This window comes from Oryctolagus cuniculus, chromosome 4 (assembly GCF_964237555.1).
Source record: "Oryctolagus cuniculus chromosome 4, mOryCun1.1, whole genome shotgun sequence".
Taxonomy (NCBI): Eukaryota; Metazoa; Chordata; class Mammalia; order Lagomorpha; family Leporidae; genus Oryctolagus; species Oryctolagus cuniculus.
In genome coordinates, this window is record NC_091435.1 from 116692617 (window position 1) to 116703602 (window position 10986).

Sequence of the window (10986 nt, forward strand, 5' to 3'; positions counted from 1 at the left end):
GACGTTTTTTACATGTTTAGGAAAATGTTTTCATTAACAAACAAAATAGAAATAAACTAATAAATCTTGAAATAACTTTCATATAATACAGGTATAATTAACGGTAACTTTTACCAAATACTATAAAAAAAAGAGTCATAAGACAATGAGTCATTTTAAGGAATTTTTGAGGTAGAAAAAGTATAAACAAGAGGAAAGCATTTTGGCTACTGTGTAAGATATTAGAAATACCCACATCTCACATCAGAGTACTATGGTTCCATACTGAGTTCCAGTTCCTTACTTCAGCTTCCTGATAATGCTGTCTGGGAGGCAGGCGTGATGACTAATCTGACTGAGTTCCTGCCACCCATGTGGAATTGATATAGTGTGGATAGATAGGTAGCTAGCTAGGTTTGAAGGGGTTGGAGGTCTTTCAGCTCTGCACATTATCTCTTTTATTTATTTATTTATTTTATTTATTTATTTATTTTTTTGACAGGCAGAGTGGACAGTGAGAGAGAGAGACAAGAGAGAAAGGTCTTCCTTTGCCGTTGGTTCACCCTCCAACACACACAATGGTGTGTTGCAAATCACATTTGGATAGATCTGAACTGGTACTCTGAGGAAGTCAATGAAAGTAGGCAAATAGTATTTATTTTTAGTACATAGTGGTAAGAATTCTGTTAGTAATCTTTTTTTAGAAATAACAGGGTTATGGAGTTGATAGAAAATAAAGAATAGCATAGTTGGTTTAAAAAAAAAAGGTCCTTAAAACATGAATTTGATAACCTTTTGTATGCATCTGCAGTCTCTGGACACAGTATAATTATCCAGTGATTCCAGACTACTGCAGTCAACGGTGAAGGTGACCAAAATTCACCTTCCTGGACAGCAGCTTGAGAGGAGGTATGACTAGGGTCTGCTTTCTTAATTGCCCCCCAAGTCCATTTTAAAAAGGCATTTCAATACTGACTTCATCACGACTTTTTCCTTTTATCTTCATAATATATAAGCATATTAATATATAAAACCAATTTCTATAAAATTATGTATATGTTTTATATGATCAAATTGTAAATACTAATTCAATCCAGATTATGAGTTGAAGAGTTTTTATTTCATTTTATTTACAATAAAGCAAAATCATTCATATTGAGAATGTTGAGGAATTATAATTGTAAGGCTGCCACAAAACACACTAAACACCGGAGTTAGAGGAAAAGGTTTATTAGTGGGGGAAACCCAACAGACTGGAGGGAAGAGATGAAGGAAAAAGACAGAAAGGAGAGCTTAAGAGAGATATCAATATGCAGAGAGAGAGAGAGAGAGATATGTGTTCAGGAACAGGTCCTCTTAAAATTTTGCAGGGGGCTGGGCAGAAAGTAAGAGCAGTGAATCCCATTAGGGTGGGGTGGAGCTAACATCTGCGGTTGGGCTATGTAATTATCTGGTTTCCAGCCAAGGTTAGAGCCTAAAATGGTGTCCAGGGCGTAGATCTCGCCACAGATAAGACTGCATCATTTTACTAACAATAATTATGCCAAAATCTTTCCCCAAGCCAAGAAATCTTTCCCACAAAAATACTAAAGAAAGCAAATAGTTTAATCATTAAAATAAGAACTAAATCAGATTGTTAGACACATCATAGTTTATCTACTAAGAAATTCTCATCATTCTTACCCTTTAAAATGACCAGTCAGATACAATGCACTACACACATGTTCTTAAGATAAACAATAACCCTTCCTCAAGTAAGAGGATTTGACAGCACCATTTGTCACACATAATTCATCTTAAATTCAACTGGTAATTGGAGTGACCATCTGTGTTAGTTAATTGGCTTTATCCAAAGGAAAAAACAAGCATCTAACAGTTTTATGACAGAAGATAGTTTTGCAAGTTGGATCAAGGTGAAAGTAAAGCTCTAAACTTTCCACAGAAACTGAGATAAGGGCACTCTCTCCTTCAAGTTTACATACTAAAGAGATGGCTCCTGAGTCCTTGCAAAGGCCTTCAACAGGATTTATATACATTTCAAAGGCAAGAAAAAGTGCTGATAATTTTTCTAAAGTAAATGCTGGAAGTGAAAGGGAGAGAGAAGTCACTTCCCTTATTTTCAATAGAGATAATGAGGTCTCAGTTTAATATTTATTAATCCTTATAAGAGGGAAAACACAACCACTTTCTATTGTCATTTATTAAGAAACTATATGCAAAAATGCTTTCCAAAAAAAAAAAAAAAAAAAGGAAAGAGTTTATGGGAGGCTGCCCGCTGGCTGGCATGCAGGTTAACCCTTTGCTTGTGGCATGGATGTCCCCTACTGCAGTCCTGATTTCAGTCCCAGCTGGTCCACTTCCAATCCAGATTACTACTAATGTGCCTGGGAAAGTAGCAGAAGATGTACTAAGTACTTGGGCCCCTACCACCCACATGGGAAACCCACATGGAGTTCCAGGATCCTGGCTTTAGCTTGGCCCAGCACTGCCCTTTGTGGTTATATGGAAAGTGAACAAGCAGAAGGAAGATATCTCTCTCTATCTCCCCACCTCTACCTTACCAAAAAAAGCTCTACCTTACAAATAAACATTTAAACAAGGGGGCCTAGAGTCCCATAGTAATGTGGAGGAGACAGGGCATATGATAAATAATAATGCATATTTATAGGCATTACATATGTGAAAGTGACACAGCCAGGGCATAAAAGATAGATTATTTCAGATTAACTTTGAGAAGGCAAGTTCAAGAGAATATTATGGAAGGAATATTTTTTGCAAGTACAGGAAAGAAGAATTATGAAGGCACATGATAAAAATTCAGCACAGTCTGATTTTATGCCAATGTATAAAAGATAGAATAGGAAATAGGTTGGTAACAGCCAAAATAGCTACTTTACATACATGCAAAGGATTTTTTTTACCAAGTTATTTGGAACACAGTTATCTCATGAATATTAAAATAATTTAGCACAGGGATTAGATTTGGGCTTTGTGTTAGCTAGTGATTGTGAAGAAACTCTTGCTAGAAGTGTTGAATTCCAGGGTTTTCATTTTTCATTGACTCTTTAGGCAAGATAACTTCCTGAAGTTTCTCCAATTTGCTTTAAAAAAGCAAACATTCCCATACTCAAGAAAACTGACTCATAATCCAAAATACTTGTATTTATGGTTCATGATATAAAGAATATATATTTTGCTCTTTGATATAATTTTTATCTTAAAAACATGGAGGCACTCTATCCCAAGATTTACTTTATTTGAGAAGCCAATAGGCAGAGATTGAGAGTAAGAGCAAGAGCAAGAGAAACGGTACAGATTTATTGATTCACTCTTCAAAAGCCTGCAATAGCTGGTTCTGGGCCAGGCTGAAAGAGAGTCAGGAACTCAACACAGGTCTCCCACATGGATGATAGGCACCCAATTATTTGAGCCATAAGCTACTGCCTCTCCGGGTGCACATTACTAGGAAGCTAAAATTGGAGTGGAACCAGGACTTAGACCCAGCCACTAAGGAAATGGGTTGTGGGCATCACAACTCGCGTCTTTAACACTTAGCCAAATGCCTGCCCTTCCCTGAGGGATGCATTCTTATGACAAACTCCTACATTTTCAGCTTTCTCGGTCATTCCTTTTAAGCATATTCCTTGACTTTTCACGGGCTTCTTAACTTCTCTCTTCTCTATTAATACCTCCCTATTTTTATCTAATTTATTTTTATTTTATTTATAAAATGATGAGCAATAGAGAGAGAGGGTGAGCGAGAGAAGCATAAAAATCTAAATATCTTTCATTCTCTAGTTCACCGTCCAAATGCCTACAACATCTTGATCTGGGACAGGCCAAAGTCAGGAGTCTAGAACTCCATTGAGGTCTCCCTGCAGCAGGAATACAGTACTTTACTGCCTACTGCCTCCCAAGATATGCATTAGCAAGAAGTTGAACCAGAAGTAAAGCAGGAACTTGATTCTAGGCACTCCAATATGAAATTCACACATCCCAAGTGGCATCTTAACCACTGCACCAAATACTACCTTCTCAGTCCACTTTCTAAGTTAGATGAGATTCCATAATCAACTTTGTTAGCCATTATCAACACATGAGCTTCTTATTTTACTCATTTGATGTCCATGTAGAAAATTTTCTACATGAACTTTCATATAGAAAATTCTAATCCTGGAATACAGCAATAGCACATTGGTCTAAATTCATGGGCAGACACGTTTATTGCAGTTGTTGAGCAGAAATCTTTTTATTTCTATAATGATCAATTCAGTAAATTTTGCAGACTTCTTAAAAATACTACCCTTCACTGAGACCACATGCTTCATTTTCAATAAATGAGCAACTACAAAATTCACCAAAAATAGTAACCATGAAACCTGATGAACCTAATATCCTTCTACAAAATTTACTGCCCAATATACTTTTTTTTTTTTTTTTGTCTCTTGACTCACGGAAAAAGGGATCCTAATTCTTGCAAAAACCCATGTCTCCAAGTGAGCGTAGGGCACCATTCCCTCCTTGCATTAGGCACTTCCTCAGTGATTATCCTTTCTTCCTCTACTTTGTCCACTTCTCTGCTTGCTCCTGTGCATCAGCATTTCAAGACATCCACAGTTTCTTCATCTTTTAAACCAGAATGAAAAAAGGCGTTAAACAAACAGATATCCTGCATTGGAGGCCATGATCTATTCAATCATTTGCTCCCATTTTTACACTTCTTCAGAGTCAAATCTGCCAAGCTCATCGACCTTCCTTACCCTGTTTATATAATTTGGCTGTCCTTTTCACACCCATGGATCTGATCTCAGAAATGCTAAAGCAGTAAGACATTTGTCATTTTTAACTGTTCTTTATGTCTCAAGAGGATTCAAAACAGTTAACCTCTCCCATCTAAAAGAACAATATTTGCCACTGATGCTGGTCTGGAACATTTCCAATATCCTTTTTCTCATTCTCTATTGATGAGCTTCCTTCCCTTCCATCTTTTCACAAAATATAAGCAAATACCAATGATTATGTTTACTTTGTTTTTCCTTTTCCCTATACGATGCCCCATATTCCAATGGCTAGAAGCTTCATTGACAAGTATATGCTGGGAGTGTATGCTGGGTGCTGCAGTGTAGCAGGTAAAGCCGTTGCCTGCAAGCCTGGCATCTCATAGGGGCACCGGTTCGAGTCCTGGCTGCTCCACTTCCGATCCAGCTCTCTGCTATAGCCTGGGAAAGCAGTAGAAAATGGCCAAGTCTTTGGGCATCTGCACCCGCGCAGGAGACATGGAAAAAATACCTCTTTCCTGGCTTCGGATAGGTGCAGCCAATTGGGGAGTGAACCAATTTCTCTCTCTCTCTCTCTGCCTCTCTTTCTCTGTGTAACTCTTTCAAATAAACAAATAAATAAATAAATCTTTTTTAAAAAGAAACAAGTATATGCTGCTGTGTCTTCCTGCATCTTTTCCTTTTTACCCCTCATAAACAATGAGCAGTTTCTCTGAGACAGATGAAAAGTCTCTGACTTTTCATCCCACTGCCACCAACTAACTGGAAAACATCATCTTTACTAAAATAGCCTAACAAGTTGTCTTCTTATCTGCCACACCTACTGCACAAATATCCTTTGTAAAAATAAACTGAGCTAGAGGGCAGAGGTAGGGGCGGTAGGAAGTGCAGCTCCTCCAGTCCCAGGTGCATGGCACCTTGCCCGCTGTATCTCGGAGGGGCCTTCGTCCCCTCAGCCTCCTCGTGTCTGGTCAGAGGAAGCCGAGACGCCGGCCCTGAGCTGCAGAGAAGCCTGGCGTTGCCATTCCGCACCGGGAACCTTCTAAGGCCCCCTCCTTTCCCTCCCCGCCCAGGCTGCCCACCATGCCTGCGGGAATGTCCTGGCCCACCTACCTGAGTGGCCAACCTCTTGGCCAGGTGCGCGGGGGTGGAAGTGGTGCACAGGTACTACCGGCTGGACCTAACTATACCTGAAATCCCACAGAAGCGTGGAGAACTCAGAACGGAGCTTTTGGGTCTGAAAGAGACAACATAAACCTCAGACTTCTCAGCAGTAAAAACTTTAACTCTGCCAGGAGTTCTGTGAATAACTCTCTTATATATGTATTTTTTAATACTGAGTCAAACTATTTTTTTTAAAGATTTATTTATTTATTTGAAAGGCAGAGTTGCAGAGAGGCAGAGGGAGAGAGAGTGAGGTCTTCCATCTGCTGGTTCACTGGCCAGATGACCACAACAGCCGAAGCTGTGCTGATTGGAAGCCAGGAACCAGGAGCTTCTTCTGGGTCTCTCAGACAGGTGTAGGAACCCAAGGACTTGGGCCATCTTCTACTGCTTCCCAGGCCATAAAACTGCCTTTTTTTTTTTTTTTTTTGACCTGCCATCCAATGCTAACTGCAAGAGTGCAAGAGAAGGTGCTTAGTAGATACTAACTGATACATGGAAATTTAATTGTAACTCATCAGTAATTCTTGTAAACTGTCCAAGTGCTTCTTGTCAGCCTCTTGAATGAGGTCTGGAAGATACTTAATCTTGAACACCATGATGTTATACTTCTGAATGAGTTTGATTAAAATGGCAAATGGAGATTATAAATTAAGTATAATAAAGTAATATTGACAATGAAAAAAAGTAAACTGAAACCGTGCTTCTAAAATTAAAATTTCTTAATTTGCTATTTTGTTTAGTATGATTTTAAGACATTCAAAATTTCTTTCAATTCCTTATATCTATTGTTTCTTCAAAGTATGACGTGAATTTAGTTTCCCATTTCCGCCATCTTTTCCATGGTTTTTTGTTTGTTCGTTTTTCTTCTCTGTGATGAGATTAACTCTGCCTGGCTCTTCATTTTAAGCATTGACGGTGAGCATGATCTCAATGCCTCTCTCATCTCCCAAGGTTTTCCTTAAACTGTTGTAACATCATGCACTTACTGCCTTGTAATTGCCTGTTTAGTGTGTTATTGGGTGGAAACTAAGAGTGAAGGAAATGCATGTATACTTTGTCTACTTCAGCCACACATTATATCACTAATGCCTATTAGTATATGCCCGGAAGAACTTGACAAAATATGTGTTATTTATGATAAATATTAAGATAGCAGTCAAAATGAGGTAGATAAATTTTAACTATTTAGTTGCATTTCTGTTAGGAAACAAATGTATTTTGGCACAAGGTAATTTACTAGCCCATCTCTGAGTGGTGTAACCGAGTAGAAAAAATGACCTTGCAGTATATGCTCAGTAAAACAAACTGATGGCCATAGAAAAAAGAAAATTTCTTGAAGAAAAGGGACTTAGCCCTATACTCAGGATCATGGCATGAAATGCATGAATTTTGAAGATGCTTTAGGGGCTGGCGCTGTGACATAGATGGTTAAGCCTTTGCCTGCGACAACAGCATCCCATATAGGCACTGGTTCGTGTCCCGGCTGCTCTACTTTAGATCCAGCTCCCGGCTAATGTGCCTGGGAAAGCAGAGGAAAATGGCCCAAATGCTTATGCCTTTGCACTCACATGGAAGACCTGGAAGAAGCTTCTGGCTCCTGGCTTTGAATTGGCTCAGCTCCAGCTGTTGCAGCCATTTATGGAGTGAACCAGCATACTCGCTTTCTGACTCCCTCTCTCTGTCTGTAACTGCCTCTCAAATAAATAAAATAAATCTTTTTTTAAAAAAATGATTTATGCTTTTTATAGGGTCAATTGTAAATACTACTTGTCACTTTGCTTTCACATATTGCATACTCTTTATCTTGCACTGCCTCATATTAATATAACATTTCCAAAAATAGTACATGAAACACAAAACTGGCTGAAAGGTTTGAGTATTTAAAAGCAACCTTTGATGTAGGACTTTTTTTAGTTTCTATTTTATTGCTGAGCAAACTGAGCTTCAAAGGGGTTAAAACATAAGCCCAAGGTCACATATTTAGCAGGAATAAAATTCCAGGTTCAAACCCAAATGCACAGTTTACTGCCATGACTCTGAACTTCCACTTTCCAAAAGTCAAAATTACATTATTGTCTTTTCTACTCTACATTTACATTTTATCTTGAAGCAAATTCTTTTGATGTGAAGAGTTAAAACCATGTGACCCAATCACATATTCATTTATAATTTATTGTTTCATGCAAAATAGCTATTTTATTTATTTAGAATTAAAGTGAATAAGTTTCAATTATTACTTCTTTCAAATTCAGGCTAAGTAATACTTCAATGTGCAGCTAGTTATTACAGTAACTTAAACAGTCATCCTCAAAATACATTAATGAAGAAGTGAAAATATACTATAATGTAAAATTTCAAAGCATTTCTAATTATAGATAAAGAAGAAAGTTTGAATATTGTGAGTGCCTAAAACTTCTAATAAATATGGCATTACATACCAACAGGAAAAACATCTCGGCTTTTTCCAAAATCCAGTTAAATTACACACTTAAATGTATGATGTTAATAGTTGGCTAACATAATACTACAAAAGAGAACTTGAAGCTATATGCTTATGTATGTATACATGTATATTTAGTATGAGTGGACACATGTTTCTAGATATGAAGAATTGAATCCTTCATGCACAGAATTCACAAATGGAAACATAAAAACAAATAATTTCTTCAAGAAAAATCGTTTGTTACAAATAAAACTGAGGTGAAAATGAAAATTTTAGGATGGTTAGGAGACATTTCTAATACTTATCAGAGATAAAGGACTATATTATAAAAAGAGCAACAAACTACCTGAAGGATCATAAAAGTATGTTGAGTAAATTCAAATGGCTCTGAAACATATTGGAAGATGGATAAGACAGCTTACAATTGGATAAATGCAATTAAAATTTATGAGATTTTACATATTTTATTTGTCAGTATGAAGATCAAATAGGTTGACATGTGATAATATATAGAAGATCTTTCACTGTCTTTTTAAAGTAAGAACATAAACTGAGCATCAAAGAGAGTTCTTAGAAATTATTTGTAACATTTACTCTGAACATATTTTTGTGGCAGCATATAATTTTATAGGAATTTATCCAATAATTATTATAGATCTACAAAAACACTGTTATTAAAAGACACTCAATATGTCACTGTAATGACAAATAATAGCATTTAATGTCAACATGAATATATTAGTAAATGATGAAGTATTAATAAATTATAGAACTTTAATATCATGGTAAGTATTCAACTACAGAAATGTCTGAATCTCTCTCCCTTCATAATTACGTGGGAATAATATAAAAAAATATGCTTCTAAATATGTTGAAAGAAAAACTTCTGACAAACTCAATGTAGCAGAGTTTTTCTGAGGAAAAAACAATTCATGACTCAGCCATCAGTCAGAACCCTAAGAGCTTCAGTGAGCAATGTCAGAAGCAAGCTTTTATAGGCAAGGTACAGAAGCAGAATAAAGAAATCACCTGATTGTTTATGGCTCAGATCTACCTTATTTGGGCATATCATGTTGAATTGGTTGTCTATGACCAGAAACCCTGAGGATTTTTCAGATAATTCTCTCCAAGACCAAGAACCAGTTCCTCTGGTTCACATACTCACCCACCAACAATTGAGTGGTGCTATATTTCTTCACTGGGTTATCCTAAGCTATGCCGGAGAAGCATGGGCACTTCTTGCTAAAGAAGAGGACCATTGCACTCCTCCATATTCAGTGACCCCCTAACCTATGCACGAACTAGTGCACTGTGGAGACAAAGGTACAATCAATAGAAAGTCATTACATAAAACCCCTTAAACAGTTAAGGAGATTTAATTGGAAATTATCTTATTTTTCGTGTATTTGCTTTTTTTTTTTTTATTTCACAGGTAGAGTTATAGACAGTGAGAGAGAGAGACAGAGAGAAAGGTCTTCCTTCCGTTGGTTCACTCCCCAAATGGCCACCATGGCCAGCGCTGCGCAGATCTGAAGCCAGGAGCCAGGTGCTTCTTCCTGGTCTCCCATGCGGGTGCAGGGCCCAAGCATCTGGGCCATCCTCCACTTCCCTCCCAGGCCACAGCAGAGAGCTGGACTGGAAGAGGAGCAACCAGGACAAGAACCCGGCACACATATGGGATGCCAGTGTTGCAGGCAGAGGATTATCCAAGTGAACCACGGTGCTGGCCCCTATTTTTCATGTATAAATATGATAAATGGTAAGTTTAACATGGCTACAAAATGACTGATTACTCCATCACTTATTCATGAGTAATCTGGATAAGACCTACATTTTTGATCATCATAGGGAGCACAAAAGCAAACTTTTGTGGCTGGGGATTTGGTGTTCTGCATTAAGCCTTTGCATGTGGCACTGGCATCCCATATGGGTACCAGTTCGAGTCCCAGCTGCTCCACTTCTTATCCAGCCCTCTGATTATGGCCTGGGAGAGCAGTGGAACATGGCCCAAATATTTGGGTCCCTGCACCCACATGGGAGACCCAGAAGAGGCTGCTGGCTCCTGGCTTCTGATCTATCCAGCTCTGGCCATTGCCGTCATTTGGGAAGTGAACCAACAGATACAAGAACTTTCTTTATGTCTCTCCCTTTCTCTGTAACTTTACCTCTCAAATAAATGAATAAATCTTAAAAAAAAAAAAACCTTTGATAAAGTAAATGACAGCCATCATCTGCAGGTGACACAATGGATGATGTAGAGTCATGAGAAACAACATAGCCGGAATTAAATATGAGAAACCTGGGGCTGGCACTGTGGCGTAGCTGGTAAAGCTGCCTCCCGCATGGCCAGAATCATATATGGATGCTGGTTTGAGTCCCGTCTGCTCTATTTCCAATCCAGCTCTCTGCTATGGCCTGGGAAAGCAGTGGAGGATGGCCCAAGTCCTTGGACCCCTACACCCACGCAGGAGACCCAGAGAAAGCTCCTGGCTCTTGGCTTCAGATCAGTGCAGCTCCAGCCATTGTGGCCATCTCAGGAGTGAATGAGCTTATGGAAGACCACTCTCTCTCTTTCTCACTCAGTCTCAGCCTCTGTGTAACTCTGCCTTTCAAATAATA

At 38.3% G+C, this 10986-nt stretch overlaps 1 pseudogene; it reads left to right on the forward strand.

Annotated features, from left to right (window-relative positions):
* Window positions 1-5840: 5840 nt before the first annotated feature.
* On the forward strand, window positions 5841-6043 carry LOC100357592 (ubiquinol-cytochrome c reductase complex assembly factor 6 pseudogene; annotated as a pseudogene).
* The last annotated feature ends 4943 nt before the right edge of the window (window positions 6044-10986 follow it).